A 9,127-nucleotide genomic window follows, 5' to 3' on the forward strand; every position below is an offset into this window, starting at 1 on the left:
CTCCCCACACACACTTTTTACAATTTTTACTATTTTTTAAATTCCCTTTTCACTTTTGTGGTCTTTTAAATTTTTCCTTTTCTTTAATTTTCTGGTCTCTGACCTCTTTGGAATTGTCTAGGGTGTAATTTTGCTTAGGTCATGGTTGATATTTTTTACTCTACTCATACAGCCATTCTGAACTGGACTAAATGACTAGAAGGAAGAATTCACCACAAAAGAAAGAACTTGAAGTAATATAATCTGCTACAGATATAAAGGATATGGATTTAAGTAACATGTCAGAAATAGAATTAAGAATTACAATTATAAAATTACCGGTGGCTCTTGAACAAATACAAAACACTCTCGAGATTCTCTTACTGCATATCTGAGAGCTAATCAGGCTGAAATTAAAAATATTTTAACTGATATGCAGTCTAAACTGGATGCTCTAACAGCTATGGTTAATGAGGCAGAAGAGAGAGTGCTATACAAGACAAGTTGATGGAAAGGAAGGAAGCTGAGGAGAAAAGAGAGAAACAATTAAAACCCATGAGGAAAGACTCCAGGAATAAAGTGATATGTTGAGAAAAATAAAATCCATCTTATTGTGATTCCAGAGGGTGTGGAGAGAGAGAGAGACAGGACCAGAAAGTATGTTTGAAAAAATCATAGCTGAGAACTTCCCTAATCTGGGGAAGGAAACAGGCATTCATACCCAAGAGCTAGAGAGGACCACTCCCCAAATCAACAAAAACCAATCAATAACCTGGCATATTATAGTGAATCTTGCAGATTTCAGAGATATAGACAAAATCCTAAAAGCAGCTTGAGACAAGAGATTCCTAACTTATATGGGGAGAAATATCAGGTTAACAGCAGATCTATTGACAGAGACCTGACAGGGTAGAAAAGGCTGGCATGATATATTCAGGGTACTAAATGAAAAAAACATGTAGTCAAGTATACTTTATTCAGTATGGCTGTCATCCAGAATAGATGGAGAAATAAAGAGCTTCCAGGATACACAGAAACTGGAAGAATATGTGAATGCACTCTCAGCAAAGGACATATCTGGATCACCAAAGAAACAAGGGCCTTGAATGACACACTGGACCAAATGAATTTCACAGATAATACAGAACATTCCATCCTAATGCAACTAAAGACACATTCTTCGCAAGTGCACAAGGAACTTTCTCCAGAAAAGACCGCATACTAGATCACAAATCAGGTCTCAACTGATAGCAAGAATTGGGATTTTTCCCTACATATTTTCAGACCATAATGCTTTGAAACTAGAACTAAATCACAAGAAGAAATTTGGAAGAAACTCAAACAGATGGATGTTAAAGAGCATCCTACTAAAAGATGAATGGGTCAGCCCGGAAATTAGAGAAGAATTGAAAAGATTCATGGAAACTAATAAAAATGAAACCACAAACGTTCAGAATCTTTGGGATACAGCAAAGGCAGTATTTCCTAAGGGGGAAATACATCTTGACATAAGCTTCCTTAAAAAACTCGAAAAAACTCAAGTACACAAGCTAATGTTACACCTAAAGGAACTAGAGAAAGAATAGCAAATAAAGCCTAAACCAAGCAGAAAAAGGGAAAGAGTAAAGATTAGAGCAGAAGTCAATGAAACAGAGACCAGAAGAACTGTAGAGCAGATCACTGAGACTGGGAGATGGTTCTTCAAAAGAATTAGATAGATAAGATAGATAGATAATAAGCAGACTTATTAAAAAGAAAAAAGAGGGATCCCTGGGTGGCGCAGCGGTTTGGTGCCTGCCTTTGGCCCAGGGCGCGATCCTGGAGACCTGGGATCGAATCCCACGTCGGGCTCCCGGTGCATGGAGCCTGCTTCTTCCTCTGCCTGTGTCTCTGCCTCTCTCTCTCTCTCTCTCTCTCTCTCTCTCTGTGACTATCATAAATAAATAAAAATTAAAAAAAAGAAAAAGAAAAAAGACTCAAATTAATAAAATCATGAATTAAAGAAATCACAAGCAATATGTAGGAAATACAAAGTATTTTAAAAATGTAATATGAGGGATGCCTGAGTGGCTCAGCTGTTGAGCACCTGCCTTCAGCTCAGGGCATGATCCCAGAGAGTCCTGGGATTGAGTACCACATCAGGCTCCTTGCAGGGAGCCTGCTTCTCCCTCTGCCTCTCTCTCACAACGTGTCTCTCATGATTAAATAAATAAAATCTTTTTTAAAATAAAAAAAATAAAAATGTAACATGAGCAATGATATTAGGCCTAAATGAGGCAGTCTGGAAGAAATGGATGCATTCCTCAAAACCTACAAATTACCAAAACTGAAACAGGAAAAAATGGAATACATGTACATACAGGCCAGTAACCAGCGAGGGAATTGAAGCAGTCATCAAAAAACTCCCAAGAAAAGAAGTCCAGAGCCAGATGAGTTCTGAGGGGAATTCTAACAAACATTTAAATAAATAGGGATTCCTCTGTGACTCAGTGGTTTAGTGCCTGCCTTCAGCCCAGGACATGATCCTGGAGTCCTGGGATCGAGTCCCACATCAGGCTTCTGCATGAAGCCTGCTTTTCCCTCTGCCTGTGTCTCCGCCTCTCTCTCTCTCTCTCTATGTGCCTATCATAAATAAATAAAAATTTAAAAAAAATAAAGAAGAAATAATAGCTATTCTACTAAAGCTATTTCAAAGTCTAGAAATAGAAGGAATAAAAAAAAGAAATAGAAGGAATACTTCCAAACTCATTCTATGAGGCCAGCATTACCTTGAGCCCAAAGCCAGACAAAGACCCCACCAAAGTGGAGAATTACAGACCAATATCCCTGTGATGCAAGGTTGGTTCAACATTCATAAAACAATCAACGTGATAGATCATGTCAATAAAGGAAAAGGACCACATGATCATCTCAATAGATGCAAAGAAAGCATTTGACAATATACAGCATCGATTCCTGATTAAAACTCTTCAAAGTGTAGGGATAGATGGAATATATCACAATATAATAAAAGCTATCTATGAAAAGCCCACAGCAAATATCATTTTCAATGGGGAAAAACTGAGAGCATTTCCCTAAAGTCAGGAACATGGCAAGGATGCCTACTCTCACCACTTTTGTTCAACATAGTATTAGAAGTCCTAGCCTCAGGAATCAGACAACATAAAGAAATAAAAGGCATTCAAATGGCAAAGAAGAAATCAAACTTTCCCTTTTGCAGATGGATGACATGGCACTATATAGAGAAAAAACAAAAGACTGAACCAAAAAATTGCCAGGGCTCATAAAACAATTGGTCAATGTGGCAGGATACAAAAACAATGCACAGAATTCAGTTGCTTTCTATGTACTAACAATTATACTGAATAAAGAGAAATTAAGGAATCAGTCCTATTTTTTTAAATTTTTATTTATTTATGATAGTCACAGAGAGAGCGAGAGAGAGAGGCAGAGACACAGGCAGAGGGAGAAGCAGGCTCCATGCACTGGGAGCCCGATGTGGGATTCGATCCCGGGTCTCCAGGATCATGCCCTGGGCCAAAGGCAGGCGCCAAACCGCTGCGCCACCCAGGGATCCCGGAATCAGTCCTATTTACAATTGAACCCAAAACCAAAAGATACCTAGGAATAAACCTAACCAAAGAAGTAAAGGGTCTATACTCTAAAAGCTACAGAAAACTTATGAAAGAAACTTCAGAAGACGCAAAGAGATGGAAAAAAAATCTCATGCTCATGGATTGTAAGAATAAATATTGTGAAAAGGTCTATGCTATCCAGAACGGTTTACATATTCAATGCAACCCCTATAAAAATATCATGGACTTTCTTCACAGAGTTGGAACAGATAATCCTAAGATTTGTATGGAAACATACAAGACTCTAAATAGCAATAGGAATGTTGAAAAAGAAAACCAAAGCTAGGGGTATCACAATGCCTGACTTCAAGCTGTATTACAAAGCTGTGATCATCAAGACAGTATGGTACTGGCACAAAAACAGACATATAGATCATGGAACAGAATAGAGAACCCAGAAATGGGCCCTCAACTCTACAGTCAACTAGTCTTCAACAAAGCAGGAAAGCATATCCACTGGAAAAAAAGAAAGTCTCTTCAATAAATAGTGTTGGTAAAATTGGACAGCCATGTGCAGGAGAATAAAACTGGACCATTCTCTTACATCACACACAAAGGTAAACTCAAAATGGATGAAAGATCTAAATGTAAGACAAGAATCCATCAAATTCCTAGAGGAGAACCCAGGCAGCACCCTTTTTGAACTTGGCCACAGCAACTTCTTGCAAGATACATCCAGGAAGGCAAGGGAAAAAGCAAAAATGAACTATTGGGACTTCATCAAGATAAAAAGCTTCTGCACAGCACAAGAAACAGTCCACAAAACTAAAAGACAACCTACAAAATGGGAGAAGATTTTGCAAATGACATATCAGATAAAGGGCTGGTATCCAAGATCTGTAAAGATCCTATTAAACTCAACAGCAAAGACACAAACAATCCAATCATAAAATGGGCAAAAGACATGAACAGAAATTTCAGAGGAAGACACAGACGTGGCCAACAAGCACTTGAGAAAATGCTCCGCATCACTGGCCATCAGGGAAATACAAATCAAAACCACAATGAGATACCACCAAACACTAATGAGAATGGTGAAAATTGACAGGACAGAAAACAACAAATGTCAGAGAGGATGTGGAGAAAGGGGAGCCCTCTTGAACTTTTGGTGGGAATGCAAGTTGATGTAGCCATTCTGGAATAAAGTGTGGAGGTACCTTAAGAAGTTAAAGACAGAGGTTATCCTATACCCAGCAATTGTACTACTGGGTATTTACCCCAGATATAGATGTTGTGAAACCATGGGACACCAGCACCATTATGTTCATAGCAGCAATGTCCACAATAGCCAAATTGTGGAAGGAGCCACGATATCCTTCACAGATGAATGGATAAAGAAGATGTGGTATATATCATACAATGGAGTATTACTCAGCCATCAGAAAAAATGACTACCTACCATTTACATTGATGTATATGGAACTGGATGGTATTATTTTGAGTGAAATAGGTCAATCAGAGAAAGTCAATTATCATATGGTTTCACTCATATGTGTAATATAAGGAATAGTGCAAGGGACCATAAGGGAAATGAGGAAAACCGAATGGGGAAAAATGAAAGGAAGATAAACCATGAAGGACTCCTATGTCTAGGAAACAAACAAAGGGTTTCAGAAGGAGAGATGGGTGGGGGGGATGGTGTAACTGTGTGGCAGGCATTAAAGATAGCACATGATGAGATCGGCACTGGGTGTTATATACCTTATGTTCGCAAATTGAATTTAAATAAAATATAAAAAAACCTAGAATAACAAAAAGTAAAAAAAAATAAAATCAATAACTAGAAAATTTGCCTGCTATATTTTTTTCTGCTATTGTTTTTTAAGCATTGTTCTGGATTCCTAGGAAGCATGATAAGAAACTAATTACGATAAGATAAAATAAAAAATATGAAAATTTAAAATTGCATACAGATTACATTGAAATTCATCAAAGCATCATTACTTTCAAATATTACAAATGTCTACACAGAAAATCCAAAGTGCACATATTCTTCAACACAGAAATTCCATCTGAGGTATACATCCTAGAGAAATCATGCCCAGTCAACATAGGAAATATGTGCAATAATGATCATAGCAGTATTATTTGTAATGACAAAAAAAGTGGAAATATCTTAAGTGATCATCACAGATATAATGGATAAACTGTGGGATATTCTGCAACGAAAAACAATATGGAAATGAAATGACATAATGAATCCAAAACATCACCTTGAATAAAAAGAATATGGCAATATGACACCATACATACAAAACTGGGAAATATGGAATATATAATATCATAAGAATGTACATTTATGTAGTAAAATATAAAGTACATGGAAATGATAAATATGAAATTTTAGACAGTCGTTGCCTTTGGTGGGAGAAGGGAGCTAAGTTGGTAATGTTTTGTTTTTTAACTCAGTAGTAGGTAACTGGTATTTTGTTCTTTTTTGTACTATTTTTAGGGTGGAATGAGGATTAAATCTACATTGTTTTTGTAAAAAAGTCATTTGAAATAAAAGGTTTGATTCATTAAGAGTTTATAATACTTGATCCATAAGATGGTATCTTTCAATTTTTAAAAGGATGATTATTTGAAAATGAAATGATAAGAAAACAATTATCATGTATTAAACAATACAGGTATATGGACAACACATATGAAAGTGTAGTAATATTGTAACTCAGAAAGCTAAACCTTTTTTGTGCTTCATATAAATTCAGTATAAAATAGCTTCTGTGACTCTTTTCACACAATCTGTTTCTAAACTTTAAGTATACCCTAAAGAAATACTGATTTGAAGTTTACAGTGTCAGTAGCTACTTACTCTATATTCCCATGTTCCTTTATATATCTGGGTATGTATTTTTCTGTAGCTCTCAATAATTGCTTGTTTATATGTCTGATTCTTCAACTAGACTATGGACACCTTGTGAATAAGGATGAGTCTTAATTATCCTTTTATTATCAGCCTAGTGTAGTGCTTAACGGAAATACTCAAAGCATTTTATATAAATGTATAGTACAGAAGCATCTTACAGTGGCACATGATATATTGGGAAAAAAGCATTTCGATATATCGGAAAAAAATCCGACCTATAAATACAGAGAACAAACTGATAGCTGCCAGAGGGAAGTGGGGGGGGGGTAAAATTGTAAAGTGGACTAAGAGATACAGGCTTCCAGTTACAGAATGAATAAGTCCTGGGAATAAAAGGCATGGCATAAAAATATAATCAATTATAATGTAACAGTGATGTAAAAGTGATGGAAACAGGTGGTAACCACACTTGTGTGCACATTGCATAATGTATAAACTTGTCCAATCACTATGTTATACACTTGAAACTAAGTAACATTGTATGGCAACTACACTCAAGTTAAACAAACAAACAAAAAAGCATCCTGACCAAAACAAATTTGATGACGAAGTCTGATCTCAACTAACAGGTTATGTATATGGCAGCCTGGGTGGCTCAGCGGTTTAGCACTGCCTTCAGCCCAGGGCGTGATCCTGGAGACCTGGGATCAAGTTCCACGTTGGGCTCCCTGCATGGAGCCTGCTTCTCCCTCTGCCTGTGTCTCTGTCTCTCTCTTTCTCTGTGTCTCTCATGAATAAATGAATAAAATCTTTAAAAAAGCAGGTTATGTATAGTCTTTGACTTATCCCATTTAAGGTTCATATATTTCAGTGTAGAAATATTAGTGTACATGATTAGGAGGTGCTCCCTTAAGCCATGAAGATACTACTTTCCTGCATAATCGAATTATTTTTAAATTTTATCAGGAATATTTTCTTTGGAAAAGAATATGGGGCTTAGTAAAACATCTGTAACTTGAGTAGTTATAAATTAAGTTTTAAAGTCACTCAAATAATTTAAAAAGTAATTTTATTTGCCAGGAGGTATATTTTTTAATTTTTATTTATTTATGATAGTCACACAGAGAGAGAGAGAGAGGCAGAGACATAGGCAGAGGGAGAAGCAGGCTCCATGCACCGGGAGCCCGACGTGGGATTTGATCCCAGATCTCCAGGATCACGCCCTGGGCCAAAGGCAGGCGCCAAACCGCTGCGCCACCCAGGGATCCCTGCCAGGAGGTATATTTTAACTATGAAAAGTACTTCATACAAATCAACAATGACCAGTGAAAGAAAGCATAAGACTATTACATAAATAATTACTATCACTTATTATTTTATTACTTATTTTAATAAATTCAGAATAACAATTCTGTCCCATAAAAGCACAAAGTATATGTGTGTATATACACACACACTCATCACACACACACACACCTTCTACAGTCAAGTTATTTTCTTTTTGTCAAGTTCTTTTTAAGTTAAAAAATAATTAACTACCATGAGGCTAGATGTACATTAAGGGCATGTAAAGTTTTACCAGTTCCTATTCCAAATAATTCTGTATGTTCAGAAATGAATAAGGAGATGAATTCTCTAACTTCAACCTTACACTAGAATATGACAGACAAGATTACCAACAGTTGTAGTACAGTTTAATATACATAAGCATAAGCCATGAATCCACAGGGAAGGGCTATATATCTTAAACTACAATCACTATTAAATATATTTGTATATGTCTACTTAGCCCAGGCAACTAGTAATACCAGTGTTTTCCTGATGATGAATCTTTTTCCCAATACCAGAAATCAAAACATCCCCGTATCATCCCTTACCTCTAACTCTTGGGTAATTTCTATAACCAGGGTATGAGATCCTTAAATTCAAGTATCTGTTACTCAAATAGTCACCCTCTGTGTATACTACAATAAGTGACTATCCTCTATATTGAAGTTGGGGAATGGAAAGTAATGGTATCAATTCAACTACTAAATTGAGCTATGAACCAGAGTTGACCTTCTGTGATATTTTAGTTGATGATAAATCCCTGGAGTATTTTTCTATTTGGAGAAATAACATTGGCAGAATAATCTCCTTCACTGGCTAATCATAAATTCAATTTGGCAAAGTGGTTGCTATTAAGACAGAATTTGTATTTCTTTGCCCACTGGAAAGACAATGGCTGAAATACTCTATTTTTAATGGACTTAAAGTTTAAAACAACTGAACAGCAATGTCTATTAACATGTATAGAATGATGCAGAAGGCCCTTAAAAGGTTTTGGGTAATCCCAGCCTCCAACACCTTGTACTTCAAGATTCTGGCCTCTCCTCTATGCCTTTACATACAATTCCTTTACCTAGTTTGCCCTTCTTTCTCCCATTTCTACCACCTTCATCTTAACTCCTGTGAGGTTTAGGATACACCATCATGCTTGCTTTTCGGCTAACATAAACAATAACACTGACTCTGAGAAACTGTTCTCAAAGAGCTCCATTAATGGCGATAGCTGACCCTCCTCCTACCCAAATCCATGTAAAAGCAAAAAACAAAAAACAAAACAAACAAACAAACAAAAAGCAAAAAAAAAACCTCACTTGGCCCTTGGGATTGATAAATAAGGAAACAAACAATAAATAAGATAAATGAATTTAATCTCAAC

The sequence above is a fragment of the Canis lupus genome, chromosome X (assembly GCF_011100685.1).
Source record: "Canis lupus familiaris isolate Mischka breed German Shepherd chromosome X, alternate assembly UU_Cfam_GSD_1.0, whole genome shotgun sequence".
Lineage (NCBI taxonomy): Eukaryota > Metazoa > Chordata > Mammalia > Carnivora > Canidae > Canis > Canis lupus.